The following is a 13105-nucleotide window of genomic DNA, read 5'->3' as shown; positions in this document are numbered from 1 at the left end:
AGGGAGAGAGAGCGAGAGGGAGACAAACCCACGCCTACACAAGACATTTTGTCACCCAAGCCAACCCTTGAAAAGGCTGCTTTGCAGAGCCAAAACAAGAAGAATGGTGCGTTTTGCAGCCGCCGCCCACTGCAATGAATCTGAATAACTCCTCCTTTAGGGCGCAAGCAACTCCCCTCCCCCTTGCAGTCTTTCCAATTCACGATACAAAACGACGGACAGGACAGGTTGCCTGACTTTCCGTCACTGCCACCCTTTGCCATCCTTACCCGTAGAAAGCCCTTTCATCATCCCCAAACCCTAATCTTTTCCCTTTCCTTCCCAGCCCCCAAACCCTGCCCTCTGTACCTTTCTCACCACCCGCTTCCCTTCTCCTGTCATCCCCCTACCACCCGGGAAAAAAAGAGATTGCCCCCTCCTTCCACTAGCCCACCCTCCCACCCAAAGAACAACTTCTTCTGCGCAGCTTGTTTTCTAGGCAGCAGCGCTATTGTGATGTCATCGGGGGGCATTGTGACAAGCCGCCAGTGTTCCGTCTCTTCATGTTGTGCACAGTTCAAACGGAAAATACATCAACAGGCAGACTACAGAAAAGCTTACTATCAAAGGTTAGAGGGGGGCTTTCTCAGAGGGCTTTTTACAGTTTTTCTATTCCCAATTAGCCGTTTAAGTGTACTTATTGAAAGTAGTAATTCTTTCATAGGCCGCCCTTTCTTAGTATTTGACGTTCCTTATATTGCGGTATGAGGCTTCGCAGTAGGTTGCAAACATTCATCACCCATGACTGTCCCCAATTGAGCTCAGAAGCTCAATGTCTATCATGACCTCTCTTTTAGAATGTCCAAGAGCAAGCAAACTATTCCTCCAGGAGAGGGCGCCAACAGACTACTAAAGAGATCATCATTACTCAAAGAAAACCCCAAAAACCAATGCATGATAGGAATAAACAGGTAACTTTCTTTGGAGTGGAAGCGGAGAGATCGCACCAGATGCCAATTCTAGATGTTATCACACCTGTGGTCACTGCAGCAGCAGGTGAATCCACTTTGTCCAAAAGGGATCTATTCCATTCAATTGCAAATGATCTAGATAAGACAGAGAACTGCAGCACGGGGACATAGCCGAGTTGGTCAGGTTGAGTGGTGATGAGTTTGCTATTTGGATGAATAAAGAAAGTCAAAAGTGTGAAAGATAAAAAACAAAAGGAGGAAGTGTGAAAAGTGAATGGGCCAAATTGAGGTGCATATGAAGACGTATGCTTTCTTCCAATTCATTAAATCGGGCTAATATGAATCAGGTGAATTGAGTTCTGCTTTTGGAAACTGGGTTAAGAAGGGGTGCACCGTTCCTGGAGGTACTGCAATACCAGGTCAATGCGTGGAGTGGACAGAGCAAGCTCTTTTTCCATCTCCCTGTTCTAAAAATCCATTTAATATATGGTCCCCAGATAGGGGACGTATCAGATATTAAACTGATAAGAACAGATTTTTGATTTAATGAAGCTTTCCAAAGCACCACAAAAAATGCATGACCGAAGTCACACCAAAAACAGTGCAAAGGCTAGGATTCGTGTGGACCCCACCGTGAGGAGAGAGTCCCCAAAAATCAACCCCGTCCCTCCGAGCCAGAAGGCCACAGCAAGGGTCAGGGATCTTCGGTGCTCCCCCAAGCCGAAGCCTGGTTGAGCCTTGTCGTTGCTCCCAGCGTCCACCCAGGCATCTTACCCAAGTGGAGTAGAGAGCTACTAGTTGTTGGTTTCGCAGCCGAAACTGCCCGGACCGTCAACCGGTGTTGGTTTCTCAGCCCAAGGCTAACCGGACCTCCAACCGGGTGTTGGTTTCTCAGCCGAAGCTGACCCAGACCTCCAACCGGGTGTTGGTTTCTCAGCCGAAGCTGACCCGGACCTCCAACCGGGTGTTAGTTTCTCAGCCCAAAGCTGACCAGACCTCCGACCGGGATTATAAAAATTTCCCTTCCTAGCCAGAAGGCCGGGATAGGGTAATATGCTCATAAAGTATGAAAAGGCAAGGTACGGTGTGCTACAGAGCCCAAGGCTTGCCGGGGTCCCAAGCCAGCAAGCTCAGACTCACTCCAGGGTCGTCAGTCCTGGGGCACGTTGTACCATAGCCCCCCACCCTTACTCAGTCTAATAGCCTCGATCCTGGTAGGGCCATGTTTTCCACTAGATGAATATACTATCCACCCAGAGTACTAGCAAGCGCAACCTTCCAGTGTGCATTGTATCATTGTACTAAGGTGGCCTGGAGCTTAAACCACCTCTTCGAACAACACTACACTTGATCTTAGCCAAAAGGCCGAGAAGCGATAACCAGAATTGGTTTGGGCCTCGAGTGGCACCCTGGCCTATGCCGGACACATCTTAGGGAGAGAGAGCGAGAGGGAGACAAACCCACGCCTACACAAGACATTTTGTCACCCAAGCCAACCCTTGAAAAGGCTGCTTTGCAGAGCCAAAACAAGAAGAATGGTGCGTTTTGCAGCCGCCGCCCACTGCAATGAATCTGAATAACTCCTCCTTTAGGGCGCAAGCAACTCCCCTCCCCCTTGCAGTCTTTCCAATTCACGATACAAAAAGACGGACAGGACAGGTTGCCTGACTTTCCGTCACTGCCACCCTTTGCCATCCTTACCCGTAGAAAGCCCTTTCATCATCCCCAAACCCTAATCTTTTCCCTTTCCTTCCCAGCCCCCAAACCCTGCCCTCTGTACCTTTCTCACCACCCGCTTCCCTTCTCCTGTCATCCCCCTACCACCCGGGAAAAAAAGAGATTGCCCCCTCCTTCCACTAGCCCACCCTCCCACCCAAAGAACAACTTCTTCTGCGCAGCTTGTTTTCTAGGCAGCAGCGCTATTGTGATGTCATCGGGGGGCATTGTGACAAGCCGCCAGTGTTCCGTCTCTTCATGTTGTGCACAGTTCAAACGGAAAATACATCAACAGGCAGACTACAGAAAAGCTTACTATCAAAGGTTAGAGGGGGGCTTTCTCAGAGGGCTTTTTACAGTTTTTCTATTCCCAATTAGCCGTTTAAGTGTACTTATTGAAAGTAGTAATTCTTTCATAGGCCGCCCTTTCTTAGTATTTGACGTTCCTTATATTGCGGTATGAGGCTTCGCAGTAGGTTGCAAACATTCATCACCCATGACTGTCCCCAATTGAGCTCAGAAGCTCAATGTCTATCATGACCTCTCTTTTAGAATGTCCAAGAGCAAGCAAACTATTCCTCCAGGAGAGGGCGCCAACAGACTACTAAAGAGATCATCATTACTCAAAGAAAACCCCAAAAACCAATGCATGATAGGAATAAACAGGTAACTTTCTTTGGAGTGGAAGCGGAGAGATCGCACCAGATGCCAATTCTAGATGTTATCACACCTGTGGTCACTGCAGCAGCAGGTGAATCCACTTTGTCCAAAAGGGATCTATTCCATTCAATTGCAAATGATCTAGATAAGACAGAGAACTGCAGCACGGGGACATAGCCGAGTTGGTCAGGTTGAGTGGTGATGAGTTTGCTATTTGGATGAATAAAGAAAGTCAAAAGTGTGAAAGATAAAAAACAAAAGGAGGAAGTGTGAAAAGTGAATGGGCCAAATTGAGGTGCATATGAAGACGTATGCTTTCTTCCAATTCATTAAATCGGGCTAATATGAATCAGGTGAATTGAGTTCTGCTTTTGGAAACTGGGTTAAGAAGGGGTGCACCGTTCCTGGAGGTACTGCAATACCAGGTCAATGCGTGGAGTGGACAGAGCAAGCTCTTTTTCCATCTCCCTGTTCTAAAAATCCATTTAATATATGGTCCCCAGATAGGGGACGTATCAGATATTAAACTGATAAGAACAGATACTACACTTGATCTTAGCCAAAAGGCCGAGAAGCGATAACCAGAATTGGTTTGGGCCTCGAGTGGCACCCTGGCCTATGCCGGACACATCTTAGGGAGAGAGAGCGAGAGGGAGACAAACCCACGCCTACACAAGACATTTTGTCACCCAAGCCAACCCTTGAAAAGGCTGCTTTGCAGAGCCAAAACAAGAAGAATGGTGCGTTTTGCAGCCGCCGCCCACTGCAATGAATCTGAATAACTCCTCCTTTAGGGCGCAAGCAACTCCCCTCCCCCTTGCAGTCTTTCCAATTCACGATACAAAAAGACGGACAGGACAGGTTGCCTGACTTTCCGTCACTGCCACCCTTTGCCATCCTTACCCGTAGAAAGCCCTTTCATCATCCCCAAACCCTAATCTTTTCCCTTTCCTTCCCAGCCCCCAAACCCTGCCCTCTGTACCTTTCTCACCACCCGCTTCCCTTCTCCTGTCATCCCCCTACCACCCGGGAAAAAAAGAGATTGCCCCCTCCTTCCACTAGCCCACCCTCCCACCCAAAGAACAACTTCTTCTGCGCAGCTTGTTTTCTAGGCAGCAGCGCTATTGTGATGTCATCGGGGGGCATTGTGACAAGCCGCCAGTGTTCCGTCTCTTCATGTTGTGCACAGTTCAAACGGAAAATACATCAACAGGCAGACTACAGAAAAGCTTACTATCAAAGGTTAGAGGGGGGCTTTCTCAGAGGGCTTTTTACAGTTTTTCTATTCCCAATTAGCCGTTTAAGTGTACTTATTGAAAGTAGTAATTCTTTCATAGGCCGCCCTTTCTTAGTATTTGACGTTCCTTATATTGCGGTATGAGGCTTCGCAGTAGGTTGCAAACATTCATCACCCATGACTGTCCCCAATTGAGCTCAGAAGCTCAATGTCTATCATGACCTCTCTTTTAGAATGTCCAAGAGCAAGCAAACTATTCCTCCAGGAGAGGGCGCCAACAGACTACTAAAGAGATCATCATTACTCAAAGAAAACCCCAAAAACCAATGCATGATAGGAATAAACAGGTAACTTTCTTTGGAGTGGAAGCGGAGAGATCGCACCAGATGCCAATTCTAGATGTTATCACACCTGTGGTCACTGCAGCAGCAGGTGAATCCACTTTGTCCAAAAGGGATCTATTCCATTCAATTGCAAATGATCTAGATAAGACAGAGAACTGCAGCACGGGGACATAGCCGAGTTGGTCAGGTTGAGTGGTGATGAGTTTGCTATTTGGATGAATAAAGAAAGTCAAAAGTGTGAAAGATAAAAAACAAAAGGAGGAAGTGTGAAAAGTGAATGGGCCAAATTGAGGTGCATATGAAGACGTATGCTTTCTTCCAATTCATTAAATCGGGCTAATATGAATCAGGTGAATTGAGTTCTGCTTTTGGAAACTGGGTTAAGAAGGGGTGCACCGTTCCTGGAGGTACTGCAATACCAGGTCAATGCGTGGAGTGGACAGAGCAAGCTCTTTTTCCATCTCCCTGTTCTAAAAATCCATTTAATATATGGTCCCCAGATAGGGGACGTATCAGATATTAAACTGATAAGAACAGATACTACACTTGATCTTAGCCAAAAGGCCGAGAAGCGATAACCAGAATTGGTTTGGGCCTCGAGTGGCACCCTGGCCTATGCCGGACACATCTTAGGGAGAGAGAGCGAGAGGGAGACAAACCCACGCCTACACAAGACATTTTGTCACCCAAGCCAACCCTTGAAAAGGCTGCTTTGCAGAGCCAAAACAAGAAGAATGGTGCGTTTTGCAGCCGCCGCCCACTGCAATGAATCTGAATAACTCCTCCTTTAGGGCGCAAGCAACTCCCCTCCCCCTTGCAGTCTTTCCAATTCACGATACAAAAAGACGGACAGGACAGGTTGCCTGACTTTCCGTCACTGCCACCCTTTGCCATCCTTACCCGTAGAAAGCCCTTTCATCATCCCCAAACCCTAATCTTTTCCCTTTCCTTCCCAGCCCCCAAACCCTGCCCTCTGTACCTTTCTCACCACCCGCTTCCCTTCTCCTGTCATCCCCCTACCACCCGGGAAAAAAAGAGATTGCCCCCTCCTTCCACTAGCCCACCCTCCCACCCAAAGAACAACTTCTTCTGCGCAGCTTGTTTTCTAGGCAGCAGCGCTATTGTGATGTCATCGGGGGGCATTGTGACAAGCCGCCAGTGTTCCGTCTCTTCATGTTGTGCACAGTTCAAACGGAAAATACATCAACAGGCAGACTACAGAAAAGCTTACTATCAAAGGTTAGAGGGGGGCTTTCTCAGAGGGCTTTTTACAGTTTTTCTATTCCCAATTAGCCGTTTAAGTGTACTTATTGAAAGTAGTAATTCTTTCATAGGCCGCCCTTTCTTAGTATTTGACGTTCCTTATATTGCGGTATGAGGCTTCGCAGTAGGTTGCAAACATTCATCACCCATGACTGTCCCCAATTGAGCTCAGAAGCTCAATGTCTATCATGACCTCTCTTTTAGAATGTCCAAGAGCAAGCAAACTATTCCTCCAGGAGAGGGCGCCAACAGACTACTAAAGAGATCATCATTACTCAAAGAAAACCCCAAAAACCAATGCATGATAGGAATAAACAGGTAACTTTCTTTGGAGTGGAAGCGGAGAGATCGCACCAGATGCCAATTCTAGATGTTATCACACCTGTGGTCACTGCAGCAGCAGGTGAATCCACTTTGTCCAAAAGGGATCTATTCCATTCAATTGCAAATGATCTAGATAAGACAGAGAACTGCAGCACGGGGACATAGCCGAGTTGGTCAGGTTGAGTGGTGATGAGTTTGCTATTTGGATGAATAAAGAAAGTCAAAAGTGTGAAAGATAAAAAACAAAAGGAGGAAGTGTGAAAAGTGAATGGGCCAAATTGAGGTGCATATGAAGACGTATGCTTTCTTCCAATTCATTAAATCGGGCTAATATGAATCAGGTGAATTGAGTTCTGCTTTTGGAAACTGGGTTAAGAAGGGGTGCACCGTTCCTGGAGGTACTGCAATACCAGGTCAATGCGTGGAGTGGACAGAGCAAGCTCTTTTTCCATCTCCCTGTTCTAAAAATCCATTTAATATATGGTCCCCAGATAGGGGACGTATCAGATATTAAACTGATAAGAACAGATACTACACTTGATCTTAGCCAAAAGGCCGAGAAGCGATAACCAGAATTGGTTTGGGCCTCGAGTGGCACCCTGGCCTATGCCGGACACATCTTAGGGAGAGAGAGCGAGAGGGAGACAAACCCACGCCTACACAAGACATTTTGTCACCCAAGCCAACCCTTGAAAAGGCTGCTTTGCAGAGCCAAAACAAGAAGAATGGTGCGTTTTGCAGCCGCCGCCCACTGCAATGAATCTGAATAACTCCTCCTTTAGGGCGCAAGCAACTCCCCTCCCCCTTGCAGTCTTTCCAATTCACGATACAAAAAGACGGACAGGACAGGTTGCCTGACTTTCCGTCACTGCCACCCTTTGCCATCCTTACCCGTAGAAAGCCCTTTCATCATCCCCAAACCCTAATCTTTTCCCTTTCCTTCCCAGCCCCCAAACCCTGCCCTCTGTACCTTTCTCACCACCCGCTTCCCTTCTCCTGTCATCCCCCTACCACCCGGGAAAAAAAGAGATTGCCCCCTCCTTCCACTAGCCCACCCTCCCACCCAAAGAACAACTTCTTCTGCGCAGCTTGTTTTCTAGGCAGCAGCGCTATTGTGATGTCATCGGGGGGCATTGTGACAAGCCGCCAGTGTTCCGTCTCTTCATGTTGTGCACAGTTCAAACGGAAAATACATCAACAGGCAGACTACAGAAAAGCTTACTATCAAAGGTTAGAGGGGGGCTTTCTCAGAGGGCTTTTTACAGTTTTTCTATTCCCAATTAGCCGTTTAAGTGTACTTATTGAAAGTAGTAATTCTTTCATAGGCCGCCCTTTCTTAGTATTTGACGTTCCTTATATTGCGGTATGAGGCTTCGCAGTAGGTTGCAAACATTCATCACCCATGACTGTCCCCAATTGAGCTCAGAAGCTCAATGTCTATCATGACCTCTCTTTTAGAATGTCCAAGAGCAAGCAAACTATTCCTCCAGGAGAGGGCGCCAACAGACTACTAAAGAGATCATCATTACTCAAAGAAAACCCCAAAAACCAATGCATGATAGGAATAAACAGGTAACTTTCTTTGGAGTGGAAGCGGAGAGATCGCACCAGATGCCAATTCTAGATGTTATCACACCTGTGGTCACTGCAGCAGCAGGTGAATCCACTTTGTCCAAAAGGGATCTATTCCATTCAATTGCAAATGATCTAGATAAGACAGAGAACTGCAGCACGGGGACATAGCCGAGTTGGTCAGGTTGAGTGGTGATGAGTTTGCTATTTGGATGAATAAAGAAAGTCAAAAGTGTGAAAGATAAAAAACAAAAGGAGGAAGTGTGAAAAGTGAATGGGCCAAATTGAGGTGCATATGAAGACGTATGCTTTCTTCCAATTCATTAAATCGGGCTAATATGAATCAGGTGAATTGAGTTCTGCTTTTGGAAACTGGGTTAAGAAGGGGTGCACCGTTCCTGGAGGTACTGCAATACCAGGTCAATGCGTGGAGTGGACAGAGCAAGCTCTTTTTCCATCTCCCTGTTCTAAAAATCCATTTAATATATGGTCCCCAGATAGGGGACGTATCAGATATTAAACTGATAAGAACAGATTTTTTGATTTAATGAAGCTTTCCAAAGCACCGCAAAAAATGCATGACCGAAGTCACACCAAAAACAGTGCAAAGGCTAGGATTCGTGTGGACCCCTCCGTGAGGAGAGGGTCCCCAAAAATCAACCCCGTCCCTCCGAGCCAGAAGGCCACAGCAAGGGTCAGGGATCTTCGGTGCTCCCCCAAGCCGAAGCCTGGTTGAGCCTTGTCGTTGCTCCCAGCATCCACCCAGGCATCTTACCCAAGTGGAGTAGAGAGCTACTAGTTGTTGGTTTCGCAGCCGAAACTGCCCGGACCGTCAACCGGTGTTGGTTTCTCAGCCCAAGGCTAACCGGACCTCCAACCGGGTGTTGGTTTCTCAGCCGAAGCTGACCCGGACCTCCAACCGGGTGTTGGTTTCTCAGCCGAAGCTGACCCAGACCTCCAACCGGGTGTTGGTTTCTCAGCCGAAGCTGACCCGGACCTCCAACCGGGTGTTGGTTTCTGAGCCCAAAGCTGAACGGACCTCCGACCATGATTATAAAAATTTTCCTTCCTAGCCAGAAGGCCGGGATAGAGCAATATGCTCAGAAAGTATGAAAGGGCAAGGTACGGTGTGCTACAGAGCCCAAGGCTCGCCGGGGTCCCAAGCCAGCAAGCTCAGACTCACTCCAGGGTCGTCAGTCCTGGGGCACATTGCACCATAGCCCCCACACTTACTCAGTCTAATAGCCTCGATCCTGGTAGGGCCATGTTTTCCTCTAGATGAATATACTATACATCAAGAGTACTAGCAAGCGCAACCTTCCAGTGTGCATTGCATCTGCCGAGCCTCACAGATACTACACTTGATCTTAGCCAAAAGGCCGAGAAGCGATAACCAGAATTGGTTTGGGCCTCGAGTGGCACCCTGGCCTATGCCGGACACATCTTAGGGAGAGAGAGCGAGAGGGAGACAAACCCACGCCTACACAAGACATTTTGTCACCCAAGCCAACCCTTGAAAAGGCTGCTTTGCAGAGCCAAAACAAGAAGAATGGTGCGTTTTGCAGCCGCCGCCCACTGCAATGAATCTGAATAACTCCTCCTTTAGGGCGCAAGCAACTCCCCTCCCCCTTGCAGTCTTTCCAATTCACGATACAAAAAGACGGACAGGACAGGTTGCCTGACTTTCCGTCACTGCCACCCTTTGCCATCCTTACCCGTAGAAAGCCCTTTCATCATCCCCAAACCCTAATCTTTTCCCTTTCCTTCCCAGCCCCCAAACCCTGCCCTCTGTACCTTTCTCACCACCCGCTTCCCTTCTCCTGTCATCCCCCTACCACCCGGGAAAAAAAGAGATTGCCCCCTCCTTCCACTAGCCCACCCTCCCACCCAAAGAACAACTTCTTCTGCGCAGCTTGTTTTCTAGGCAGCAGCGCTATTGTGATGTCATCGGGGGGCATTGTGACAAGCCGCCAGTGTTCCGTCTCTTCATGTTGTGCACAGTTCAAACGGAAAATACATCAACAGGCAGACTACAGAAAAGCTTACTATCAAAGGTTAGAGGGGGGCTTTCTCAGAGGGCTTTTTACAGTTTTTCTATTCCCAATTAGCCGTTTAAGTGTACTTATTGAAAGTAGTAATTCTTTCATAGGCCGCCCTTTCTTAGTATTTGACGTTCCTTATATTGCGGTATGAGGCTTCGCAGTAGGTTGCAAACATTCATCACCCATGACTGTCCCCAATTGAGCTCAGAAGCTCAATGTCTATCATGACCTCTCTTTTAGAATGTCCAAGAGCAAGCAAACTATTCCTCCAGGAGAGGGCGCCAACAGACTACTAAAGAGATCATCATTACTCAAAGAAAACCCCAAAAACCAATGCATGATAGGAATAAACAGGTAACTTTCTTTGGAGTGGAAGCGGAGAGATCGCACCAGATGCCAATTCTAGATGTTATCACACCTGTGGTCACTGCAGCAGCAGGTGAATCCACTTTGTCCAAAAGGGATCTATTCCATTCAATTGCAAATGATCTAGATAAGACAGAGAACTGCAGCACGGGGACATAGCCGAGTTGGTCAGGTTGAGTGGTGATGAGTTTGCTATTTGGATGAATAAAGAAAGTCAAAAGTGTGAAAGATAAAAAACAAAAGGAGGAAGTGTGAAAAGTGAATGGGCCAAATTGAGGTGCATATGAAGACGTATGCTTTCTTCCAATTCATTAAATCGGGCTAATATGAATCAGGTGAATTGAGTTCTGCTTTTGGAAACTGGGTTAAGAAGGGGTGCACCGTTCCTGGAGGTACTGCAATACCAGGTCAATGCGTGGAGTGGACAGAGCAAGCTCTTTTTCCATCTCCCTGTTCTAAAAATCCATTTAATATATGGTCCCCAGATAGGGGACGTATCAGATATTAAACTGATAAGAACAGATACTACACTTGATCTTAGCCAAAAGGCCGAGAAGCGATAACCAGAATTGGTTTGGGCCTCGAGTGGCACCCTGGCCTATGCCGGACACATCTTAGGGAGAGAGAGCGAGAGGGAGACAAACCCACGCCTACACAAGACATTTTGTCACCCAAGCCAACCCTTGAAAAGGCTGCTTTGCAGAGCCAAAACAAGAAGAATGGTGCGTTTTGCAGCCGCCGCCCACTGCAATGAATCTGAATAACTCCTCCTTTAGGGCGCAAGCAACTCCCCTCCCCCTTGCAGTCTTTCCAATTCACGATACAAAAAGACGGACAGGACAGGTTGCCTGACTTTCCGTCACTGCCACCCTTTGCCATCCTTACCCGTAGAAAGCCCTTTCATCATCCCCAAACCCTAATCTTTTCCCTTTCCTTCCCAGCCCCCAAACCCTGCCCTCTGTACCTTTCTCACCACCCGCTTCCCTTCTCCTGTCATCCCCCTACCACCCGGGAAAAAAAGAGATTGCCCCCTCCTTCCACTAGCCCACCCTCCCACCCAAAGAACAACTTCTTCTGCGCAGCTTGTTTTCTAGGCAGCAGCGCTATTGTGATGTCATCGGGGGGCATTGTGACAAGCCGCCAGTGTTCCGTCTCTTCATGTTGTGCACAGTTCAAACGGAAAATACATCAACAGGCAGACTACAGAAAAGCTTACTATCAAAGGTTAGAGGGGGGCTTTCTCAGAGGGCTTTTTACAGTTTTTCTATTCCCAATTAGCCGTTTAAGTGTACTTATTGAAAGTAGTAATTCTTTCATAGGCCGCCCTTTCTTAGTATTTGACGTTCCTTATATTGCGGTATGAGGCTTCGCAGTAGGTTGCAAACATTCATCACCCATGACTGTCCCCAATTGAGCTCAGAAGCTCAATGTCTATCATGACCTCTCTTTTAGAATGTCCAAGAGCAAGCAAACTATTCCTCCAGGAGAGGGCGCCAACAGACTACTAAAGAGATCATCATTACTCAAAGAAAACCCCAAAAACCAATGCATGATAGGAATAAACAGGTAACTTTCTTTGGAGTGGAAGCGGAGAGATCGCACCAGATGCCAATTCTAGATGTTATCACACCTGTGGTCACTGCAGCAGCAGGTGAATCCACTTTGTCCAAAAGGGATCTATTCCATTCAATTGCAAATGATCTAGATAAGACAGAGAACTGCAGCACGGGGACATAGCCGAGTTGGTCAGGTTGAGTGGTGATGAGTTTGCTATTTGGATGAATAAAGAAAGTCAAAAGTGTGAAAGATAAAAAACAAAAGGAGGAAGTGTGAAAAGTGAATGGGCCAAATTGAGGTGCATATGAAGACGTATGCTTTCTTCCAATTCATTAAATCGGGCTAATATGAATCAGGTGAATTGAGTTCTGCTTTTGGAAACTGGGTTAAGAAGGGGTGCACCGTTCCTGGAGGTACTGCAATACCAGGTCAATGCGTGGAGTGGACAGAGCAAGCTCTTTTTCCATCTCCCTGTTCTAAAAATCCATTTAATATATGGTCCCCAGATAGGGGACGTATCAGATATTAAACTGATAAGAACAGATACTACACTTGATCTTAGCCAAAAGGCCGAGAAGCGATAACCAGAATTGGTTTGGGCCTCGAGTGGCACCCTGGCCTATGCCGGACACATCTTAGGGAGAGAGAGCGAGAGGGAGACAAACCCACGCCTACACAAGACATTTTGTCACCCAAGCCAACCCTTGAAAAGGCTGCTTTGCAGAGCCAAAACAAGAAGAATGGTGCGTTTTGCAGCCGCCGCCCACTGCAATGAATCTGAATAACTCCTCCTTTAGGGCGCAAGCAACTCCCCTCCCCCTTGCAGTCTTTCCAATTCACGATACAAAAAGACGGACAGGACAGGTTGCCTGACTTTCCGTCACTGCCACCCTTTGCCATCCTTACCCGTAGAAAGCCCTTTCATCATCCCCAAACCCTAATCTTTTCCCTTTCCTTCCCAGCCCCCAAACCCTGCCCTCTGTACCTTTCTCACCACCCGCTTCCCTTCTCCTGTCATCCCCCTACCACCCGGGAAAAAAAGAGATTGCCCCCTCCTTCCACTAGCCCACCCTC

At 47.5% G+C, this 13105-nt stretch overlaps 7 non-coding genes and 1 pseudogene across 7 annotated transcripts; all 8 read right to left on the bottom strand.

Annotated features, from left to right (window-relative positions):
* Nucleotides 1-1332: 1332 nt before the first annotated feature.
* LOC142278861 (U2 spliceosomal RNA) lies at nucleotides 1333-1525 on the bottom strand. The gene has a single exon (XR_012741644.1). It is a non-coding gene; the product is annotated as a U2 spliceosomal RNA (small nuclear RNA).
* Nucleotides 1526-3714: 2189 nt separating this feature from the next.
* Nucleotides 3715-3905, bottom strand: LOC142278904 (U2 spliceosomal RNA). The gene has a single exon (XR_012741673.1). It is a non-coding gene; the product is annotated as a U2 spliceosomal RNA (small nuclear RNA).
* A 1387-nt stretch (nucleotides 3906-5292) lies between these two features.
* LOC142278903 (U2 spliceosomal RNA) lies at nucleotides 5293-5483 on the bottom strand. The gene has a single exon (XR_012741672.1). It is a non-coding gene; the product is annotated as a U2 spliceosomal RNA (small nuclear RNA).
* Nucleotides 5484-6870: 1387 nt separating this feature from the next.
* On the bottom strand, nucleotides 6871-7061 carry LOC142278901 (U2 spliceosomal RNA). Its single transcript, XR_012741671.1, has one exon. It is a non-coding gene; the product is annotated as a U2 spliceosomal RNA (small nuclear RNA).
* Nucleotides 7062-8448: 1387 nt separating this feature from the next.
* LOC142278880 (U2 spliceosomal RNA) lies at nucleotides 8449-8646 on the bottom strand. Its single transcript, XR_012741660.1, has one exon. It is a non-coding gene; the product is annotated as a U2 spliceosomal RNA (small nuclear RNA).
* Nucleotides 8647-9330: 684 nt separating this feature from the next.
* Nucleotides 9331-9457, bottom strand: LOC142278893 (U2 spliceosomal RNA; annotated as a pseudogene).
* A 1387-nt stretch (nucleotides 9458-10844) lies between these two features.
* Nucleotides 10845-11035, bottom strand: LOC142278900 (U2 spliceosomal RNA). Its single transcript, XR_012741670.1, has one exon. It is a non-coding gene; the product is annotated as a U2 spliceosomal RNA (small nuclear RNA).
* Nucleotides 11036-12422: 1387 nt separating this feature from the next.
* On the bottom strand, nucleotides 12423-12613 carry LOC142278899 (U2 spliceosomal RNA). The gene has a single exon (XR_012741669.1). It is a non-coding gene; the product is annotated as a U2 spliceosomal RNA (small nuclear RNA).
* Nucleotides 12614-13105: the final 492 nt, after the last annotated feature.

This window comes from Anomaloglossus baeobatrachus, unplaced genomic scaffold (assembly GCF_048569485.1).
Source record: "Anomaloglossus baeobatrachus isolate aAnoBae1 unplaced genomic scaffold, aAnoBae1.hap1 Scaffold_420, whole genome shotgun sequence".
In the NCBI taxonomy this organism is placed as follows: Eukaryota; Metazoa; Chordata; class Amphibia; order Anura; family Aromobatidae; genus Anomaloglossus; species Anomaloglossus baeobatrachus.
This window is presented reverse-complemented; position numbering and strand designations above follow the sequence as displayed.